The sequence below is a fragment of the Ambystoma mexicanum genome, chromosome 6p (genome assembly GCF_040938575.1).
Source record: "Ambystoma mexicanum isolate Mex_15411 chromosome 6p, UKY_AmexF1_1, whole genome shotgun sequence".
Taxonomy (NCBI): Eukaryota; Metazoa; Chordata; class Amphibia; order Caudata; family Ambystomatidae; genus Ambystoma; species Ambystoma mexicanum.
Window position 1 is genome coordinate 82,174,496 of NC_090935.1, and position 24,003 is coordinate 82,198,498.

Here is a 24,003-nt window from a genome sequence, read left to right on the forward strand (position 1 = left end):
GGCACTGGACATCTGCTTACCAGGAACTGGGCATATGCTCACCAGGCACTGGGAATCTGCTTACCAGGCACTGAGCATATGCTTACCAGGCACTGGGCATCTGCTCACCAGGCAAAGGGCATCTGCTCACCAGACACTGGACATCTGCTAACAGGAACTGGGCATATGCTTAACGGGCCCTGGCATATGCTTATCAGGCATCTGGGCATCTGCTTACCAGGCACTGGGCAAATGCTTACCAGGCACTGGGCATATGCTCACCGGGCACTGTGCATATGCTCACTGGGCACTGGCATCTGCTTACCAGGCACTGGAACATGCTTACCAGGCACTGGGCATCTGCTTACAAGGCACTGGACATCTGCTTACCCAGCACTGGACATCTGCTCACCAGGCACTGGACATATGCTTACCAGACACTGGGCATATGCTTGCCAGGCACTGGGCAGTTTCTCACTAGGCACTGGGCATCTGCTCACCAGGCACCTGTTTACCAGGCACTAGGCATATGCTTAACAGGCACTGGTCGTCTGCTTACCAGGCACTGGGCATATGCTTACCAGGCACTGGACATATGCTTACCGGGGAAATGAGCATATGCTTATCAGGGACAGGGCAGTTGCTCACCAGGCACTGAGCATCTGCTCACCAGGTACTGGACATCTGCTTACCAGGAACTGGGCATATGCTTACCAGACAATGGGCATCTGCTTACCAGGCACTGGGCATATGCTTACCAGGCACTAGGAATATGCTTAGCAGGCACTGGGCATCTGCTTACCAGGCACTGGGCATCTGCTTACCGGGCACTGGGCATGTGCTCACTGGGCACTGGGCATCTGTTCACCAGGCACTTAGCATCTGCTCCCCGGGCACTGGGAATCTGCTCACCAGGCACTGGGCATCTGCTTACCAGGAACTGGGCATATGCTTACCAGGCACTGGGCATATGCTCACCGGGCTCTGTGCATATGCTTAACAGGCACTGGCATATGCTTAGCAGGCATCTGGGCATCTGCTTACCAGGCACTGGGCATCTGCTTACCAGGCACTGGGCATATGCTTACCTGGCACTGGGCATCTGCTTACCAGGCAATGGGCATATGCTTATCAGGCACTGGGCATGTGCTTACCAGGCACTGGGCATATGCTTACTCAGCACTGGGCATCTGCCTAACAGACACTGGGCATCTGCTTACCAGGCACTGGGCATATGCTTACCAGGCACTGAGCATCTGCTCACCGGGCACTGGGCATCTGATTATCAGGCACTGGACATCTGCTTAGCAGGCACTGGGCATCTGCTTACCAGGCACTGGGCATATGCTTACCTGGCACTGGGCATCTGCTTACCAGGCAATGGGCATATGCTTATCAGGCACTGGGCATGTGCTTTCCAGGCACTGGGCATCTGCTTACCAGGCACTGGGCATATGCTTACTCAGCACTGGGCATCTGCCTAACAGACACTGGGCATCTGCTTATCAGGCACTGGGCATATGCTTACCAGGCACTGAGCATCTGCTCACCGGACACTGGGCATCTGATTATCAGGCACTGCACATCTGCTTAGCAGGCACTGGGCATCTGCTTACCAGGCACTGGGCATATGCTTTCTCAGCACTGGGCATATGCTTACCAGGCACTGAGCATATGCTCACCGGACACTGGGCATCTGATTATCAGGCACTGGCATATGCTTACCCAGCACTGGACATCTGCTCACCAGGCACTGGACATATGCTTACCAGGCACTGGGCATATGCTTACCAGGCACTGGGCAGTTGCTCACTAGGCACTGGACACATGCATACCAGGCACTGGCATATGCTTACCAGGCACTGGGCATGTGCCTATCAGGCATTGGGCATCTGCTTACCAGGCACTGGGCATATTCACACTCAGCACTGGGCATCTGCTTACCAGGCACTGGACACATGCATACCAGGCACTGGCATATGCTTACCAGGCACTGGCATATGCTTACCCAGCACTGGGCATCTGCTTACCAGGCACTGGGCATCTGCTCACCAGGCACTGGCACATGCTACACAGACACTGGGCATCTGCGTACCAGGCACTGGGCATCTGCTTACCAGGCACTGAGCATATGGTTACCGGTCACTGGGCATCTGCTCACCACGCACTGGACATCTGCTTACCAGGCACTGGGCATCTGCTTACCAGGAACTGGGCATATGCTCACCAGGCACTGGGAATCTGCTTACCAGGCACTGAGCATATGCTTACCAGGCACTGGGCATCTGCTCACCAGGCACTGGGCATCTGCTCACCAGTCACTGGACATCTGCTAACAGGAACTGGGCATATGCTTAACGGGCCCTGGCATATGCTTATCAGGCATCTGGGCATCTGCTTACCAGGCACTGGGCAAATGCTTACCAGGCACTGGGAATATGCTCACCGGGCACTGTGCATATGCTCACCGGGCACTGGCATCTGCTTACCAGGCACTGGAACATGCTTACCAGGCACTGGGCATCTGCTCACAAGGCACTGGACATCTGCTTACCAGGCACTGGGCATCTGCTTACCAGGCATTGGGCATGTGCTTACCAGGCACTGGGCATCTGCTTACCAGGCACTGGCATATGCTTACCCAGCACTGGACATCTGCTCACCAGGCACTGGACATATGCTTACCAGACACTGGGCAAATGCTTGCCAGGCACTGGGCAGTTGCTCACTAGGCACTGGGCATCTGCTCACCAGGCACTGGGCACCTGTTTACCAGGCACTAGGCATATGCTTAACAGGCACTGGTCATCTGCTTACCAGGCACTGGGCATATGCTTACCAGGCACTGGACATATGCTTACCGGGGAAATGAGCATATGCTTATCAGGGACAGGGCAGTTGCTCACCAGGCACTGAGCATCTGCTCACCAGGTACTGGACATCTGCTTACCAGGAACTGGGCATATGCTTACCAGACAATGGGCATCTGCTTACCAGGCACTGGGCATATGCTTTCCAGGCACTAGGAATATGCTTAGCCAGCACTGGGCATCTGCTTACCAGGCACTGGGCATCTGCTTACCGGGCACTGGGCATATGCTCACTGGGCACTGGGCATCTGCTCACCAGGCACTTAGCATCTGCTCCCCGGGCACTGGGAATCTGCTCACCAGGCACTGGACATCTGCTTACCAGGAACTGGGCATATGCTTACCAGACACTGGGCATATGCTAACCGGGCTCTGTGCATATGCTTAACAGGCACTTGCATATGCTTAGCAGGCATCTGGGCATCTGCTTACCAGGCACTGGGCATCTGCTTACCAGGCACTGGGCATATGCTTACCTGGCACTGGGCATATGCTTACCTGGCACTGGGCATCTGCTTACCAGGCAATGGGCATATGCTTATCAGGCACTGGGCATGTGCTTATCAGGCACTGGGCATATGCTTACTCAGCACTGGGCATCTGCCTAACAGACACTGGCCATCTGCTTACCAGGCACTGGGCATATGCTTACCAGGCACTGAGCATCTGCTCACCGGGCACTTGGCATCTGATTATCAGGCACTGGACATCTGCATAGCAGGCACTGGGCATCTGCTTACCAGGCACTGGGCATATGCTTACCTGGAACTGGGCATCTGCTTACCAGGCAATGGGCATATGCTTATCAGGCACTGGGCATGTGCTTTCCAGGCACTGGGCATCTGCTTACCAGGCACTGGGCATATGCTCACTCAGCACTGGGCATCTGCCTAACAGACACTGGGCATCTGCTTATCAGGCACTGGGCATATGCTTACCAGGCACTGAGCATCTGATCACCGGACACTGGGCATCTGATTATCAGGCACTGCACATCTGCTTAGCAGGCACTGGGCATCTGCTTACCAGGCACTGGGCGTATGCTTACTCAGCACTGGGCATATGCTTACCAGGCACTGAGCATCTGCTCACCGGACACTGGGCATCTGATTATCAGGCACTGGCATATGCTTACCCAGCACTGGACATCTGCTCACCAGGCACTGGACATATGCTTACCAGGCACTGGGCATATGCTTACCAGGCACTGGGCAGTTGCTCACTAGGCACTGGGCATCTGCTCACCAGGCACTGGGCACCTGTTTACCAGGCACTAGGCATATGCTTACCAGGCACTGGGCATCTGCTTACCAGGCACTGGGCATATGCTTACCAGGCACTGGACATATGCTTACCGGGGAAATGAGAATATGCTTATCAGGGACAGGGCAGTTGCTCACCAGGCACTGAGCATCTGCTCACCAGGTACTGGACATCTGCTTACCAGGAACTGGGCATATGCTTACCAGACAATGGGCATCTGCTTACCAGGCACTGGGCATATGCTTACCAGGCACTAGGAATATGCTTAGCAGGCACTGGGCATCTGCTTACCAGGCACTGGGCATCTGCTTACCGGGCACTGGGCATATGCTCACTGGGCACTGGGCATCTGCTCACCAGGCACTTAGAATCTGCTCCCCAGGCACTGGGCATCTGCTCACCAGGCACTGGAGATCTGCTTACCAGGAACTGGGCATATGCTTACCAGGCACTGGGCATATGCTCACCGGGCTCTGTGCATATGCTTAACAGGCACTGGCATATGCTTAGCAGGCATCTGGGCATCTGCTTACCAGGTACTGTGCATCTGCTTACCAGGCACTGAGCATCTGCTCACCGGGCACTTGGCATCTGATTATCAGGCACTGGACATCTGCTTAGCAGGCACTGGGCATCTGCTTATCAGGCACTGGGCATATGCTTACCAGGCACTGGGCATATGCTTACCAGGCACTGGGCATATGCTTACCAGGCACTGGGCAGTTGCTCACCACAGGCACTGGGCACCTGTTTACCAGGCACTAGGCATATGCTTACCAGGCACTGGGCATCTGCTTACCAGGCACTGGGCATATGCTTACCAGGCACTGGACATATGCTTACCGGGGAAATGAGAATATGCTTATCAGGGACAGGGCTGTTGCTCACCAGGCACTGAGCATCTGCTCACCAGGTACTGGACATCTGCTTACCAGGAACTGGGCATATGCTTACCAGACAATGGGCATCTGCTTACCAGGCACTGGGCATATACTTACCAGGCACTAGGAATATGCTTACCAGGCACTGGGCATCTGCTTACCAGGCAGTGGGCATCTGCTCACCAGGCACTTAGCATCTGCTCACCAGGCACTGGGCATCTGCTCACCAGGCACTGGAGATCTGCTTACCAGGAACTGGGCATATGCTTACCAGGCACTGGGCATATGCTCACCGGGCTCTGTGCATATGCTTAACAGGCACTGGCATATGCTTAGCAGGCATCTGGGCATCTGCTTACCAGGCACTGTGCATCTGCTTACCAGGCACTGGGCATATGCTTACCTGGCACTGGGCATCTGCTTACCAGGCAATGGGCATATGCTTATCAGGCACTGGGCATGTGCTTTCCAGGCACTGGGCATCTGCTTACCAGGCACTGGGCATATGCTTACTCAGCACTGGGCATCTGCCTAACAGACACTGGGCATCTGCTTACCAGGCACTGGGCATATGCTTACCAGGCACTGAGCATCTACTCACCGGGCACTGGGCATCTGATTATCAGGCACTGGACATCTGCTTAGCAGGCACTGGGCATCTGCTTACCAGGCACTGGGCATATGCTTACCTGGCACTGGGCATCTGCTTACCAGGCAATGGGCATATGCTTATCAGGCACTGGGCATGTGCTTTCCAGGCACTGGGCATCTGCTTACCAGCCACTGGGCATATGCTTACCAGGTACTGAGCATCTGCTCACGGGACACTGGGCATCTGATTATCAGGCACTGGACATCTGCTTAGCAGGCACTGGGCATCTGCTTAGCAGGCAATGGCCATATGCTCGCCAGGCACTGGGCATCTGCTCACCAGGCACCGGACATAAGCTTACCAGACACTGGGCATATGCTCACCGGGCACTGTGCATATGCTTATCAGGCACATGGGCATCTGCTAACCAGGCACTGGCATATGCTTACCTAGCACTGGGTATCTGCTCACCAGGCACTGGACATATGCTTACCGGGCACTGGGCATATGCTTACCAGGCACTGGGCAGTTGCTCACCAGGCACTGGGCATCTGCTCACCCGGCACTGGGCATCTGCTCCCCAGGCACTGGACATATGCTTATCGGGCTCTGTGCATATGCTTAAACGGCACTGGCATAAGCTTAGCAAGCATCTGGGCATCTGCTTACCAGGCATTGGGCATCTGCTTACCAGGCACTGGGCATATTCACACTCAGCAGTGGGCATCTGCTTACCAGGCACTGAGCATCTGCTCACCGGACACTGGGCATCTGATTATCAGGCACTGCACATCTGCTTAGCAGGCACTGGGCATCTGCTTACCAGGCACTGGGCATATGCTTACTCAGCACTGGGCATATGCTTACCAGGCACTGAGCATCTGCTCACCGGACACTGGGCATCTGATTATCAGGCACTGGCATATGCTTACCCAGCACTGGACATCTGCTCACCAGGCACTGGACATATGCTTACCAGGCACTGGGCATATGCTTACCAGGCACTGGGCAGTTGCTCACTAGGCACTGGGCATCTGCTCACCAGGCACTGGGCACCTGTTTACCAGGCACTAGGCATATGCTTAACAGGCACTGGGCATCTGCTTACCAGGCACTGGGCATATGCTTACCAGGCACTGGACATATGCTTACCGGGGAAATGAGAATATGCTTATCAGGGACAGGGCAGTTGCTCACCAGGCACTGAGCATCTGCTCACCAGGTACTGGACATCTGCTTACCAGGAACTGGGCATATGCTTACCAGACAATGGGCATCTGCTTACCAGGCACTGGGCATATGCTTACCAGGCACTAGGAATATGCTTAGCAGGCACTGGGCATCTGCTTACCAGGCACTGGGCATCTGCTTACCGGGCACTGGGCATATGCTCACTGGGCACTGGGCATCTGTTCACCAGGCACTTAGCATCTGCTCCCCGGGCACTGGGAATCTGCTCACCAGGCACTGGGCATCTGCTTACCAGGAACTGGGCATATGCTTACCAGGCACTGGGCATATGCTCACCGGGCTCTGTGCATATGCTTAACAGGCACTGGCATATGCTTAGCAGGCATCTGGGCATCTGCTTACCAGGCACTGGGCATCTGCTTACCAGGCACTGGGCATATGCTTACCTGGCACTGGGCATCTGCTTACCAGGCAATGGGCATATGCTTATCAGGCACTGGGCATGTGCTTACCAGGCACTGGGCATATGCTTACTCAGCACTGGGCATCTGCCTAACAGACACTGGGCATCTGCTTACCAGGCACTGGGCATATGCTTACCAGGCACTGAGCATCTGCTCACCGGGCACTGGGCATCTGATTATCAGGCACTGGACATCTGCTTAGCAGGCACTGGGCATCTGCTTACCAGGCACTGGGCATATGCTTACCTGGCACTGGGCATCTGCTTACCAGGCAATGGGCATATGCTTATCAGGCACTGGGCATGTGCTTTCCAGGCACTGGGCATCTGCTTACCAGGCACTGGGCATATGCTTACTCAGCACTGGGCATCTGCCTAACAGACACTGGGCATCTGCTTATCAGGCACTGGGCATATGCTTACCAGGCACTGAGCATCTGCTCACCGGACACTGGGCATCTGATTATCAGGCACTGCACATCTGCTTAGCAGGCACTGGGCATCTGCTTACCAGGCACTGGGCATATGCTTTCTCAGCACTGGGCATATGCTTACCAGGCACTGAGCATATGCTCACCGGACACTGGGCATCTGATTATCAGGCACTGGCATATGCTTACCCAGCACTGGACATCTGCTCACCAGGCACTGGACATATGCTTACCAGGCACTGGGCATATGCTTACCAGGCACTGGGCAGTTGCTCACTAGGCACTGGACACATGCATACCAGGCACTGGCATATGCTTACCAGGCACTGGGCATGTGCCTATCAGGCATTGGGCATCTGCTTACCAGGCACTGGGCATATTCACACTCAGCACTGGGCATCTGCTTACCAGGCACTGGACACATGCATACCAGGCACTGGCATATGCTTACCAGGCACTGGCATATGCTTACCCAGCACTGGGCATCTGCTAACCAGGCACTGGGCATCTGCTCACCAGGCACTGGCACATGCTACACAGACACTGGGCATCTGCGTACCAGGCACTGGGCATCTGCTTACCAGGCACTGAGCATATGGTTACCGGTCACTGGGCATCTGCTCACCACGCACTGGACATCTGCTTACCAGGCACTGGGCATCTGCTTACCAGGAACTGGGCATATGCTCACCAGGCACTGGGAATCTGCTTACCAGGCACTGAGCATATGCTTACCAGGCACTGGGCATCTGCTCACCAGGCACTGGGCATCTGCTCACCAGACACTGGACATCTGCTAACAGGAACTGGGCATATGCTTAACGGGCCCTGGCATATGCTTATCAGGCATCTGGGCATCTACTTACCAGGCACTGGGCAAATGCTTACCAGGCACTGGGAATATGCTCACCGGGCACTGTGCATATGCTCACCGGGCACTGGCATCTGCTTACCAGGCACTGGAACATGCTTACCAGGCACTGGGCATCTGCTCACAAGGCACTGGACATCTGCTTACCAGGCACTGGGCATCTGCTTACCAGGCATTGGGCATGTGCTTACCAGGCACTGGGCATCTGCTTACCAGGCACTGGCATATGCTTACGCAGCACTGGACATCTGCTCACCAGACACTGGACATATGCTTACCAGACACTGGGCATATGCTTGCCAGGCACTGGGCAGTTGCTCACTAGGCACTGGGCATCTGCTCACCAGGCACTGGGCACCTGTTTACCAGGCACTAGGCATATGCTTAACAGGCACTGGTCATCTGCTTACCAGGCACTGGGCATATGCTTACCAGGCACTGGACATATGCTTACCGGGGAAATGAGCATATGCTTATCAGGGACAGGGCAGTTGCTCACCAGGCACTGAGCATCTGCTCACCAGGTACTGGACATCTGCTTACCAGGAACTGGGCATATGCTTACCAGACAATGGGCATCTGCTTACCAGGCACTGGGCATATGCTTACCAGGCACTAGGAATATGCTTAGCCAGCACTGGGCATCTGCTTACCAGGCACTGGGCATCTGCTTACCGGGCACTGGGCATATGCTCACTGGGCACTGGGCATCTGCTCACCAGGCACTTAGCATCTGCTCCCCGGGCACTGGGAATCTGCTCACCAGGCACTGGACATATGCTTACCAGGAACTGGGCATATGCTTACCAGACACTGGGCATATGCTAACCGGGCTCTGTGCATATGCTTAACAGGCACTGGCATATGCTTAGCAGGCATCTGGGCATCTGCTTACCAGGCACTGGGCATCTGCTTACCAGGCACTGGGCATATGCTTACCTGGCACTGGGTATCTGCTTACCAGGCAATGGGCATATGCTTATCAGGCACTGGGCATGTGCTTACCAGGCACTGGGCATATGCTTACTCAGCACTGGGCATCTGCCTAACAGACACTGGCCATCTGCTTACCAGGCACTGGGCATATGCTTACCAGGCACTGAGCATCTGCTCACCGGGCACTTGGCATCTGATTATCAGGCACTGGACATCTGCTTAGCAGGCACTGGGCATCTGCTTACCAGGCACTGGGCATATGCTTACCTGGAACTGGGCATCTGCTTACCAGGCAATGGGCATATGCTTATCAGGCACTGGGCATGTGCTTTCCAGGCACTGGGCATCTGCTTACCAGGCACTGGGCATATGCTTACTCAGCACTGGGCATCTGCCTAACAGACACTGGGCATCTGCTTATCAGGCACTGGGCATATGCTTACCAGGCACTGGGCATCTACTTACCAGGCACTGGGCGTATGCTTACTCAGCACTGGGCATATGCTTACCAGGCACTGAGCATCTGCTCACCCCACACTGGGCATCTGATTATCAGGCACTGGCATATGCTTACCCAGCACTGGACATCTGCTCACCAGGCACTGGACATATGCTTACCAGGCACTGGGCATATGCTTACCAGGCACTGGGCATTTGCTCACTAGGCACTGGGCATCTGCTCACCAGGCACTGGGCATCTGCTCACCAGGCACTGGGCACCTGTTTACCAGGCACTAGGCATATGCTTACCAGGCACTGGGCATCTGCTTACCAGGCACTGGGCATATGCTTACCAGGCACTGGACATATGCTTACCGGGGAAATGAGAATATGCTTATCAGGGACAGGGCAGTTGCTCACCAGGCACTGAGCATCTGCTCACCAGGTACTGGACATCTGCTTACCAGGAACTGGGCATATGCTTACCAGACAATGGGCATCTGCTTACCAGGCACTGGGCATATGCTTACCAGGCACTAGGAATATGCTTAGCAGGCACTGGGCATCTGCTTACCAGGCACTGGGCATCTGCTTACCGGGCACTGGGCATATGCTCACTGGGCACTGGGCATCTGCTCACCAGGCACTTAGCATCTGCTCCCCAGGCACTGGGCATCTGCTCACCAGGCACTGGAGATCTGCTTACCAGGAACTGGGCATATGCTTACCAGGCACTGGGCATATGCTCACCTGGCTCTGTGCATATGCTTAACAGGCACTGGCATATGCTTAGCAGGCATCTGGGCATCTGCTTACCAGGTACTGTGCATCTGCTTACCAGGCACTGAGCATCTGCTCACCGGGCACTTGGCATCTGATTATCAGGCACTGGACATCTGCTTAGCAGGCACTGGGCATCTGCTTATCAGGCACTGGGCATATGCTTACCTGGAACTGGGCATCTGCTTACCAGGCAATGGGCATATGCTTATCAGGCACTGGGCATGTGCTATCCAGGCACTGGGCATCTGCTTACCAGGCACTGGGCATATGCTTACTCAGCACTGGGCATCTGCCTAACAGCCACTGGGCATCTGCTTATCAGGCACTGGGCATATGCTTACCAGGCACTGAGCATCTGCTCACCGGACACTGGGCATCTGATTATCAGGCACTGCACATCTGCTTAGCAGGCACTGGGCATTTGCTTACCAGGCACTGGGCATATGCTTACTCAGCACTGGGCATATGCTTACCAGGCACTGAGCATCTGCTCACCGGACACTGGGCATCTGATTATCAGGCACTGGAATATGCTTACCCAGCACTGGACATCTGCTCACCAGGCACTGGACATATGCTTACCAGGCACTGGGCATATGCTTACCAGGCACTGGGCATATGCTTACCAGGCACTGGGCAGTTGCTCACCACAGGCACTGGGCACCTGTTTACCAGGCACTAGGCATATGCTTACCAGGCACTGGGCATCTGCTTACCAGGCACTGGGCATATGCTTACCAGGCACTGGACATATGCTTACCGGGGAAATGAGAATATGCTTATCAGGGACAGGGCAGTTGCTCACCAGGCACTGAGCATCTGCTCACCAGGTACTGGACATCTGCTTACCAGGAACTGGGCATATGCTTACCAGACAATGGGCATCTGCGTACCAGGCACTGGGCATATACTTACCAGGCACTAGGAATATGCTTACCAGGCACTGGGCATCTGCTTACCAGGCAGTGGGCATCTGCTCACCAGGCACTTAGCATCTGCTCACCAGGCACTGGGCATCTGCTCACCAGGCACTGGAGATCTGCTTACCAGGAACTGGGCATATGCTTACCAGGCACTGGGCATATGCTTACCAGGCACTGGGCATATGCTTACCTGGCACTGGGCATCTGCTTACCAGGCAATGGGCATATGCTTATCAGGCACTGGGCATGTGCTTTCCAGGCACTGGGCATCTGCTTACCAGGCACTGGGCATATGCTTACTCAGCACTGGGCATCTGCCTAACAGACACTGGGCATCTGCTTACCAGGCACTGGGCATATGCTTACCAGGCACTGAGCATCTACTCACCGGGCACTGGGCATCTGATTATCAGGCACTGGACATCTGCTTAGCAGGCACTGGGCATCTGCTTACCAGGCACTGGGCATATGCTTACCTGGCACTGGGCATCTGCTTACCAGGCAATGGGCATATGCTTATCAGGCACTGGGCATGTGCTTTCCAGGCACTGGGCATCTGCTTACCAGCCACTGGGCATATGCTTACCAGGCACTGAGCATCTGCTCACGGGACACTGGGCATCTGATTATCAGGCACTGGACATCTGCTTAGCAGGCACTGGGCATCTGCTTAGCAGGCAATGGCCATATGCTCGCCAGGCACTGGGCATCTGCTCACCAGGCACCGGACATAAGCTTACCAGACACTGGGCATATGCTCACCGGGCACTGTGCATATGCTTATCAGGCACATGGGCATCTGCTAACCAGGCACTGGCATATGCTTACCCAGCACTGGGTATCTGCTCACCAGGCACTGGACATATGCTTACCGGGCACTGGGCATATGCTTACCAGGCACTGGGCAGCTGCTCACCAGGCACTGGGCATCTGCTCACCAGGCACTGGACATCTGCTTTCCAGGAACTGGGCATATGCTTACCAGGCACTGGGCATATGCTTAGCAGTCACTGGGCATCTGCTCACCCGGCACTGGGCATCTGCTCCCCAGGCACTGGACATATGCTTATCGGGCTCTGTGCATATGCTTAAACGGCACTGGCATAAGCTTAGCAAGCATCTGGGCATCTGCTTACCAGGCATTGGGCATCTGCTTACCAGGCACTGGGCATATTCACACTCAGCAGTGGGCATCTGCTTACCAGGCACTGAGCATCTGCTCACCGGACACTGGGCATCTGATTATCAGGCACTGCACATCTGCTTAGCAGGCACTGGGCATCTGCTTACCAGGCACTGGGCATATGCTTACTCAGCACTGGGCATATGCTTACCAGGCACTGAGCATCTGCTCACCGGACACTGGGCATCTGATTATCAGGCACTGGCATATGCTTACCCAGCACTGGACATCTGCTCACCAGGCACTGGACATATGCTTACCAGGCACTGGGCATATGCTTACCAGGCACTGGGCAGTTGCTCACTAGGCACTGGGCATCTGCTCACCAGGCACTGGGCACCTGTTTACCAGGCACTAGGCATATGCTTACCAGGCACTGGGCATCTGCTTACCAGGCACTGGGCATATGCTTACCAGGCACTGGACATATGCTTACCGGGGAAATGAGAATATGCTTATCAGGGACAGGGCAGTTGCTCACCAGGCACTGAGCATCTGCTCACCAGGTACTGGACATCTGCTTACCAGGAACTGGGCATATGCTTACCAGACAATGGGCATCTGCTTACCAGGCACTGGGCATATGCTTACCAGGCACTAGGAATATGCTTAGCAGGCACTGGACATCTGCTTACCAGGCACTGGGCATCTGCTTACTGGGCACTGGGCATATGCTCACTGGGCACTGGGCATCTGCTCACCAGGCACTTAGCATCTGCTCCCCAGGCACTGGGCATCTGCTCACCAGGCACTGGAGATCTGCTTACCAGGAACTGGGCATATGCTTACCAGGCACTGGGCATATGCTCACCGGGCTCTGTGCATATGCTTAACAGGCACTGGCATATGCTTAGCAGGCATCTGCTTACCAGGCACTGAGCATCTGCTCACCGGGCACTTGGCATCTGATTATCAGGAACTGGACATCTGCTTAGCAGGCACTGGGCATGTTCTTACCAGGCACTGGGCATATGCTTACCTGGAACTGGGCATCTGCTTACCAGGCAATGGGCATATGCTTATCAGGCACTGGGCATGTGCTTTCCAGGCACTGGGCATCTGCTTACCAGGCACTGGGCATATGCTTACTCAGCACTGGGCATCTGCCTAACAGACACTGGGCATCTGCTTATCAGGCACTGGGCATATGCTTACCAGGCACTGGGCATCTGCTCACCGGACACTGGGCATCTGATTATCAGGCACTGCACATCTGCTTAGCAGGCACTGGGCATCTGCTTACCAGGCACTGGGCATATGCTTACTCAGCACTGGGCATATGCTTACCAGGCACTGAGCATCTGCTCACCGGACACTGGGCATCTGATTATCAGGCACTGGCATATGCTTACCCAGCACTGGACATCTGCTCACCAGGCACTGGACATATGCTTACCAGGCACTGGGCATATGCTTACCAGGCACTGGGCAGTTGCTCACTAGGCACTGGGCATCTGCTCACCAGGCACTGGGCACCTGTTTACCAGGCACTAGGCATATGCTTACCAGGCACTGGGCATATGCTTACCAGGCACTGGACATATGCTTACCGGGGAAATGAGAATATGCTTATCAGGGACAGGGCAGTAGATCACCAGGCACTGAGCATCTGCTCACCAGGTACTGGACATCTGCTTACCAGGAACTGGGCATATGCTTACCAGACAATGGGCATCTGCTTACCAGGCACTAGGAATATGCTTAGCAGGCACTGGGCATCTGCTTACCAGGCACTGGGCATCTGCTTACCGGGCACTGGGCATATGCTTAGCAGGCACTGGGCATCTGCTCACCAGGCACTTAGCATCTGCTCCCCAGGCACTGGGCATCTGCTCACCAGGCACTGGAGATCTGCTTACCAGGAACTGGGCATATGCTTACCAGGCACTGGGCATATGCTCACTGGGCTCTGTGCATATGCTTAACAGGCACTGGCATATGCTTAGCAGGCATCTGGGCATCTGCTTACCAGGAACTGTGCATCTGCTTACCAGGCACTGGGCATATGCTTACCTGGCACTGGGCATCTGCTTACCAGGCAATGGGCATATGCTTATCAGGCACTGGGCATGTGCTTTCCAGGCACTGGGCATCTGCTTACCAGGCACTGGGCATATGCTTACTCAGCACTGGGCATCTGCCTAACAGACACTGGGCATCTGCTTACCAGGCACTGGGCATATGCTTACCAGGCACTGAGCATCTGCTCACCGGGCACTAGGCATCTGATTACTAGGCACTGGACATCTGCTTAGCAGGCACTGGGCATCTGCTTACCAGGCACTGGGCATATGCTTACCTGGCACTGGGCATTTGCTTACCAGGCAATGGGCATATGCTTATCAGGCACTGGGCATGTGCTTTCCAGGCACTGGGCATCTGCTTACCAGCCACTGGGCATATGCTTACCAGGCACTGAGCATCTGCTCACCGGACACTGGGCATCTGATTATCAGGCACTGGACATCTGCTTAGCAGGCACTGGGCATCTGCTTAGCAGGCAATGGCCATATGCTCGCCAGGCACTGGGCATAAGCTTACCAGACACTGGGCATATGCTCACCGGGCACTGTGCATATGCTTATCAGGCACATGGGCATCTGCTAACCAGGCACTGGCATATGCTTACCCAGCACTGGGTATCTGCTCACCAGGCACTGGACATATGCTTACCGGACACTGGCATATGCTTACCCAGCACTGGGTATCTGCTCACCAGGCACTGGACATATGCTTACCGGGCACTGGGCATATGCTTACCAGGCACTGGGCAGTTGCTCACCAGGCACTGGGCATCTGCTCACCAGGCACTGGACATCTGCTTTCCAGGAACTGGGCATATGCTTACCAGGCACTGGGCATATGCTTAGCAGTCACTGGGCATCTGCTCACCAGGCACTGGGCATCTGCTCCCCAGGCACTGGACATATGCTTACCGGGCTCTGTGCATATGCTTAAACGGCACTGGCATAAGCTTAGCAAGCATCTGGGCATCTGCTTACCAGTCACTGGGCATATGCTTAGCAGGCACTGGGCATGTGCCTATCAGGCATTGGGCATCTGCTTACCAGGCACTGGGCATATTCACACTCAGCACTGGGCATCTGCTTACCAGGCACTGGACACATGCATACCAGGCACTGGCATATGCTTACCAGGCACTGGCATATGCTTACCCAGCACTGGGCATCTGCTTACCAGGCACTGGGCATCTGCTCACCAGGCACTGGCATATGCTACACAGACACTGGGCATCTGCGTACCAGGCACTGGGCATATGCTTACCAGGCACTGGGCATATGCTTATCAGGCACTGGGCATCTGCTTACCAGGCACTGGCTATCAGCTTACTCAGCACTGGGCATCTGTCATGATGCCTACCTCCAAGGAGCCAGGTCCGACCCAGCAACCCCAGAGGCAGGCATCATTTCCCCCAGGGGAGTGCCAGTGGGGCCAAACTGGGGCCCTTTGGACGCAGTCCTGGCGCCTTAGACGCCAGGCTCATGTTGGACCCCTGTCCTGGCGCCTTAGGCGGCAGGCTCATAAAGCTAGACATGTGTTCAAGTGTTTTAATGTGCTCTTACCTGATGCAGACCATGCTGCTACATCCAGGCCCTCTTGAGGCCTGAATGGAACTAATTTACCTATGGGACTACTTTCCTCCCGGGTGTGGTCGGGGAAAGATACATACCTGATCGGTGGAAGGATACATACCTGGAACTTCTTTCAAAGCTATTTAAACCACGCCCGATCAGCAACTCACGCTTCGCGTTGTTCTGCTCCTCGCAGCTGGACGCTCACCGTGTCAGCTCCTGCATCTGGACTTCAGCCACGCCTGTCAGCATCCTGGGTCACCTGCAAAGGGAGACAAGAGACCTTACCTGCTAAATCTGCACCACAGAGACATCACTCCGACAATCCTGAAAAGGAAGACATCATTTTTAAAAGGCATTTCGCTACGATCGCTGCAGCACTGCATTTCACTCACCTTTCCTAGGCGCCTCCATCTTCAGCAGCGATCATCCGGATCCACAGCCACTTCCCAGAGCCTAGAGAGAAAAAGACAAGAACAAAAGGTGAGAGAAGGAAGGGAATAGGAAAAGCTCAGTTTCCTTATAAGACTTACCTGTTGGGTCATTCCCATTTCATTTCGGGTCTTGCCGCTTCCAGGCATTTTCCGGACCCCGGCCCCTATGGGGAAAAAAGACAAAGACATTGAATGAGCGAATGCAAAGACATTACCCGAGCGCTCATCCAGAACTTACCTGTCATTTACTGGAACTGCACGTTTCACTTCGGGTCGGCGCCATATCTCCGGAATTCCGAACCCCGGCCCCTAAGGGGAAAAAGACAAAAGCATTAGCGCTTGCTGCAATAAGACAATGAACATTATTATTAAGCTTGAACTTTTGAACTTGCAACAGAACTTTTACAGCGCCTTACCTCAAGCTTATTTGAACTCCCATCAAACCTCAATCCAGTGAAGTAACTGGGTTTCAACGCGCCCCTGCATCAGAAGCAGGATGGAGAACTCATCCTTCCAGACCCTAAGGTGCGACTTCACGGGGAATCGTGGAAGGGTATCGTGGAGGGTTGGAAGAGAGTGGGAGGCTTGAGCATTATTCTGTCAGTAGGTAATACTCCCTTTTCACGCACAGGGGAATATTCCTGCAAGCCAGAGTAGAGGGACCCTTCCTGTCCATCTTCAGAGTCCTGCGCTTCGCCATTGAAGAAGCATCAGCACTCGAAGCCAGACCTGCACCTCCGTGGAAATCAGGTGAGCGTTACAGCATCTGCTTACCAGGCACTGGGCATCTGCTCATCAGGCACTGGACATATGCTTACCAGGCAACAGGCATCTGCTCACTAGGCACTGAGAAGATGCTTACCAGGCACTGGGCATGTGCTTACCAGGCACTGAGCATATGGATACCGGGCACTGGGCATCTGCTCACCATGCACTGGACATCTGCTTACCAGGCACTGGCATCTGCTAGCCAGGCACTGGCATATCCTTAGCAGGCACTGTGCATATGCTTAGCAGGCACTGGGCAACTGCTTACCAGGCACTGGGCATATGCTTACCAGGCGCTGGGCATCCGCTTACCACGCACTAGGCATATGCTTACCAGGCACTGGGCATATACTTACCAGGCACTGGGAATATGCTTACCAGGCACTGGGTATATGCTTACTGGGGAACTGAGCATATGCTTACCAGGGACTGGGCAGTTGCTCACTAGGCACTGAACATCTGCTCACCAGGCACTGGACATCTGCTTACCAGGAAATGGGCATATGCTTACCAGGCACTGGGAATCTGCTTACCAGGCACTGGGCATATGCTTACCAGGCACTAGGAATATGCTTAGCAGGCACAGGGCATCTGCTTACCGGGCACTGGGCATCAGCTTACCGGGCACTGGGCATATGCTCACCAGGCACTGGGCATCTGCTCCCCGGGCAATGGGCATCTGCTCACCAGGCACTGGACATCTGCTTACCAGGCACTGGGCATATAATCACCAAGCACTGGGCATCTGCTCTCCAGGCACTGGGCATCTGCTCCCCAGGCACTGGGCATATGCTTACCAGGCTCTGTGCATATGCTTAACAGGCACTGGCATATGCTTAGCAGGCACTGGGCATCTGCTCACCAGGCACTAGGCATCTGCTTACCGGGCACTGGGCATATAATCACCAAGCACTGGGCATCTGCTCTCCAGGCACTGGGCATCTGCTCCCCAGGCACTGGGCATATGCTTACCAGGCTCTGTGCATATGCTTAACAGGCACTGGCATATGCTTAGCAGGCATCTGGGCATCTGCTTACCAGGCCCTGGGCATCTGCTTACCAGGCACTGGGCATCTGCTCACCAGGCACTGGAGATCTGCTTACCAGGAACTGGGCATATGCTTACCAGGCACTGGGCATATGCTCACCGGGCTCTGTGCATATGCTTAACAGGCACTGGCATATCCTTAGCAGGCATCTGGGCATCTGTTTACCAGGAACTGTGCATCGTCTTACCAGGCACTGGGCATATGCTTACCTGGCACTGGGCATCTGCTTACCAGGCAATGGGCATATGCTTATCAGGCACTGGGCATGTGCTTTCCAGGCACTGGGCATCTGCTTACCAGGCACTGGGCATATGCTTACTCAGCACTGGGCATCTGCCTAACAGACACTGGGCATCTGCTTACCAGGCACTGGGCATATGCTTACCAGGCACTGAGCAGCTGCTCACCGGGCACTAGGCATCTGATTATCAGGCACTGGACATCTGCTTAGCAGGCACTGGGCATCTGCTTACCAGGCACTGGGCATATGCTTACCTGGCACTGGGCATCTGCTTACCAGGCAATGGGCATATGCTTATCAGGCACTGGGCATGTGCTTTCCAGGCACTGGGCATCTGCTTACCAGCCACTGGGCATATGCTTACCAGGCACTGAGCATCTGCTCACCGGACACTGGGCATCTGATTATCAGGCACTGGACATCTGCTTAGCAGGCACTGGGCATCTGCTTAGCAGGCAATGGCCATATGCTCGCCAGGCACTGGGCATCTGCTCACCAGGCACCGGACATAAGCTTACCAGACACTGGGCCTATGCTCACCGGGCACTGTGCATATGCTTATCAGGCACATGGGCATCTGCTAACCAGGCACTGGCATATGCTTACCCAGCACTGGGTATCTGCTCACCAGGCACTGGACATATGCTTACCGGGCACTGGCATATGCTTACCCAGCACTGGGTATCTGCTCACCAGGCACTGGACATATGCTTACCGGGCACTGGGCATATGCTTACCAGGCACTGGGCAGTTGCTCACCAGGCACTGGGCATCTGCTCACCAGGCACTGGACATCTGCTTTCCAGGAACTGGGCATATGCTTACCAGGCACTGGGCATATGCTTAGCAGTCACTGGGCATCTGCTCACCAGGCACTGGGCATCTGCTCCCCAGGCACTGGACATATGCTTACCGGGCTCTGTGCATATGCTTAAACGGCACTGGCATAAGCTTAGCAAGCATCTGGGCATCTGCTTACCAGTCACTGGGCATATGCTTAGCAGGCACTGGGCATGTGCCTATCAGGCATTGGGCATCTGCTTACCAGGCACTGGGCATATTCACACTCAGCACTGGGCATCTGCTTACCAGGCACTGGACACATGCATACCAGTCACTGGCATATGCTTACCAGGCACTGGCATATGCTTACCCAGCACTGGGCATCTGCTTACCAGGCACTGGGCATCTGCTCACCAGGCACTGGCACATGCTACACAGACACTGGGCATCTACGTACCAGGCACTGGGCATATGCTTACCAGGCACTGGGCATATGCTTATCAGGCACTGGGCAGCTTCTTACCAGGCACTGGCCATCAGCTTACTCAGCACTGGGCATCTGTCATGATGCCTACCTCCAAGGAGCCAGGTCCGACCCAGCAACCCCAGAGGCAGGCATCATTTCCCCCAGGGGAGTGCCAGCGGGCCCAAACTGGGGCCCTTTGGACGCAGTCCTGGCGCCTTAGGCGCCAGGCTCATGTTGGACCCCTGTCCTGGCGCCTTTGGCGCCAGGCTCATAAAGCTAGACATGTGTTCAAGTGTTTTAATGTGCACTTACCTGATGCAGACCATGCTGCTACATCCAGGCCCTCTTGAGGCCTGAATGGAACTACTTTACCTATGGGACTACTTTCCACCCGGGTGTGGTCGGGGAAAGATACATACCTGATCGGTGGAAGGATACATACCTGGAACTTCTTTCAAAGCTATTTAAACCACGCCCGATCAGCAACTCACGCTTCACGTTGTTCTGCTCCTCGCAGCTGGACGCTCACCGTGTCAGCTCCTGCATCTGGACTTCAGCCACGCCTGTCAGCATCCTGGGTCACCTGCAAAGGGAGACAAGAGACCTTACCTGCTAAATCTGCACCACAGAGACATCACTCCGACAATCCTGAAAAGGAAGTCATCATTTTTAAAAGGCATTTCGCTACGATCACTGCAGCACTGCATTTCACTCACCTTTCCTGGGCGCCTCCATCTTCAGCAGCGATCATCCGGATCCACAGCCACTTCCCAGAGCCTAGAGAGAAAAAGACAAGAACAAAAGGTGAGAGAAGGAAGGGAATAGGAAAAGCTCAGTTTCCTTCTAAGACTTACCTGTTGGGTCATTCCCATTTCATTTCGGGTCTTGCCGCTTCCAGGCATTTTCCGGACCCCGGCCCCTATGGGGAAAAAAGACAAACACATTGAATGAGCGAATGCAAAGACATTACCCGAGCGCTCATCCAGAACTTACCTGTCATTTACTGGAACTGCACGTTTCACTTCGGGTCGGCGCCATATCTCCGGCATTCCGAACCCCGGCCCCTAAGGGGAAAAAGACAAAAGCATTAGCGCTTGCTGCAATAAGACAATGAACATTATTATTAAGCTTGAACTTTTGAACTTGCAACAGAACTTTTACAGCGCCTTACCTCAAGCTTATTTGAACTCCCATCAAACCTCAAACCAGTGAAGTAACTGGGTTTCAACGCGCCCCTGCATCAGAAGCAGGATGGAGAACTCATCCTTCCAGACCCTAAGGTGCGACTTCACGGGGAATCGTGGAAGGGTATCGTGGAGGGTTGGAAGGGAGTGGGAGGCTTGAGCATTATTCTGTCAGTAGGTAATACTCCCTTTTCACGCACAGGGGAATATTCCTGCAAGCCAGAGTAGAGGGACCCTTCCTGTCCATCTTCAGAGTCCTGCGCTTCGCCATTGAAGAAGCATCAGCACTCGAAGCCAGACCTGCGCCTCCGTGGAAATCAGGTGAGCGTTACAGCATCTGCTTACCAGGCACTGGGCATCTGCTCATCAGGCACTGGACATATGCTTACCAGGCAACAGGCATCTGCTCACTAGGCACTGAGAAAATGCTTACCAGGCACTGGGCATGTGCTTACCAGGCACTGAGCATATGGTTACCGGGCACTGGGCATCTGCTCACCATGCACTGGACATCTGCTTACCAGGCACTGGCATCTGCTAGCCAGGCACTGGCATATCCTTAGCAGGCACTGTGCATATGCTTAGCAGGCACTGGGCAACTGCTTACCAGGCACTGGGCATATGCTTACCAGGCGCTGGGCATCTGCTCACCAGGCACTGGGCAACTGCTGCCTGGGCACTGGGCATATGCTTACCAGGAATTGGGCATTTGCTCACCGGGCACTGTGCATATGCTTACAAGGCACTGGCATATGCTTAGCAGGAACTGGGCATGTGTTTACCAGCCACTGGGCATCTGCTTACCAGGCACTGGGCATATTCTTACTCAGCACTGGGAATCTTCTTACCAGGCACTGGGCATAGGCTTACCAGGCACTGGGCATATGCTTTCCAGGCACTGGGCATATGCTTACCAGGCACTGGCATATGCGTACCAGGCACTGGCCGTCTGCTTACCAGGCACTAGGCATCTGCTTACCAGACACTGGGCATCTGCTTACCAGGCACTGGGCATCTGCTTACTGGGCACCAGACTTATGCTTACCAGGCATTGGGCATCTGCTTACCAGGCACTGGGCATCTGCTTACTAGGCTCTAGGCATATGCTTACCAGGGACTGGGCAGTTGCTCACCAGGCACTGAGCATCTGATCACCAGCACTGGGCATCTGCTTACCAGACACTGAGCATCTGCTTACCAGGCACTGGGCATATGCTTATCAGGCACTAGGAATATGCTTAGCAGGCACTGGGCATCTGCTTACCAGGCACTGGGCATCTGCTTACCGGGCACTGGGCATATGCTCACCAGGCACTGGGCATCTGCTCACCAGGCACTGAGCATCTGCTCCCCAGGCACTGGACATCCTCTTACCAGGAACTGGGCATATGCTTACCAGGAACTGAGCACCTGCTTACCAGGAACTGGGCATTTGCTTACCAGGCACTGGGCATATGCTCAGCAGGCACTGAGCATCTGCTCCCCAGGCACTGGACATCTGCTTACCCGGAACTGGGCATATGCTTACCAGGAACTGAGCACCTGCTTACCAGGAACTGGGCATTTGCTTACCAGGCACTGGGCATATGCTCAGCAGGCACTGGGCATCTGCTAACCAGTCACTGGACATCTGCTTACCAGGAACTGGGCATATGCTTACCAGGAACTGAGCACCTGCTTACCAGGAACTGGGCATTTGCTTACCAGGCACTGGGCATATGCTCAGCAGGTACTGGGCATCTGCTCACCAGGCAATGGAAATCTGCTTACTTGGAACTGGGCATATGCTTACCAGGCACTGAGCACCAGCTTACCAGGCACTGGGCATATGCTTAGCAGGCACTGGTATATGCTTAGCAGGGATCTGGGCATCTGCTTACCAGGCACTGGGCATATTATTACTCAGCACTGGGAATCTGCTTACCAGGCACTGGGCATAGGCTTACCAGGCACTGGGAATCTGCTTACCAGGCACTGGCATATGCTTTCCAGGCACTGGGCATATGCTTACCAGGCACTGGCATATGCTTACCAGGCACTGCCCATCTGCTTACAAGGCCCTGTGCATATGCTTACCAGGCACTGGCCATCTGCTTACCAGGCACTAGGCATCTGCTTAACAGACACTGGGCATCTGCTCACCAGGCACTGGGCATCCGCTTACCACGCACTAGGCATATGCTTAGCAGGCACTGGGCAACTGCTTACCAGGCACTGGGCATATGCTTACCAGGCGCTGGGCATCTGCTCACCAGGCACTGGGCAACTGCTGCCTGGGCACTGGGCATATGCTTACCAGGAATTGGGCATTTGCTCACTGGGCACTGTGCATATGCTTACAAGGCACTGGCATATGCTTAGCAGGAACTGGGCATGTGTTTACCAGCCACTGGGCATCTGCTTACCAGGCACTGGGCATATTCTTACTCAGCACTGGGAATCTTCTTACCAGGCACTGGGCATAGGCTTACCAGGCACTGGGCATATGCTTTCCAGGCACTGGGCATATGCTTACCAGGCACTGGCATATGCGTACCAGGCACTGGCCATCTGCTTACCAGGCACTAGGCATCTGCTTACCAGACACTGGGCATCTGCTTACCAGGCACTGGGCATCTGCTTACTGGGCACCAGACTTATGCTTACCAGGCATTGGGCATCTGCTTACCAGGCACTGG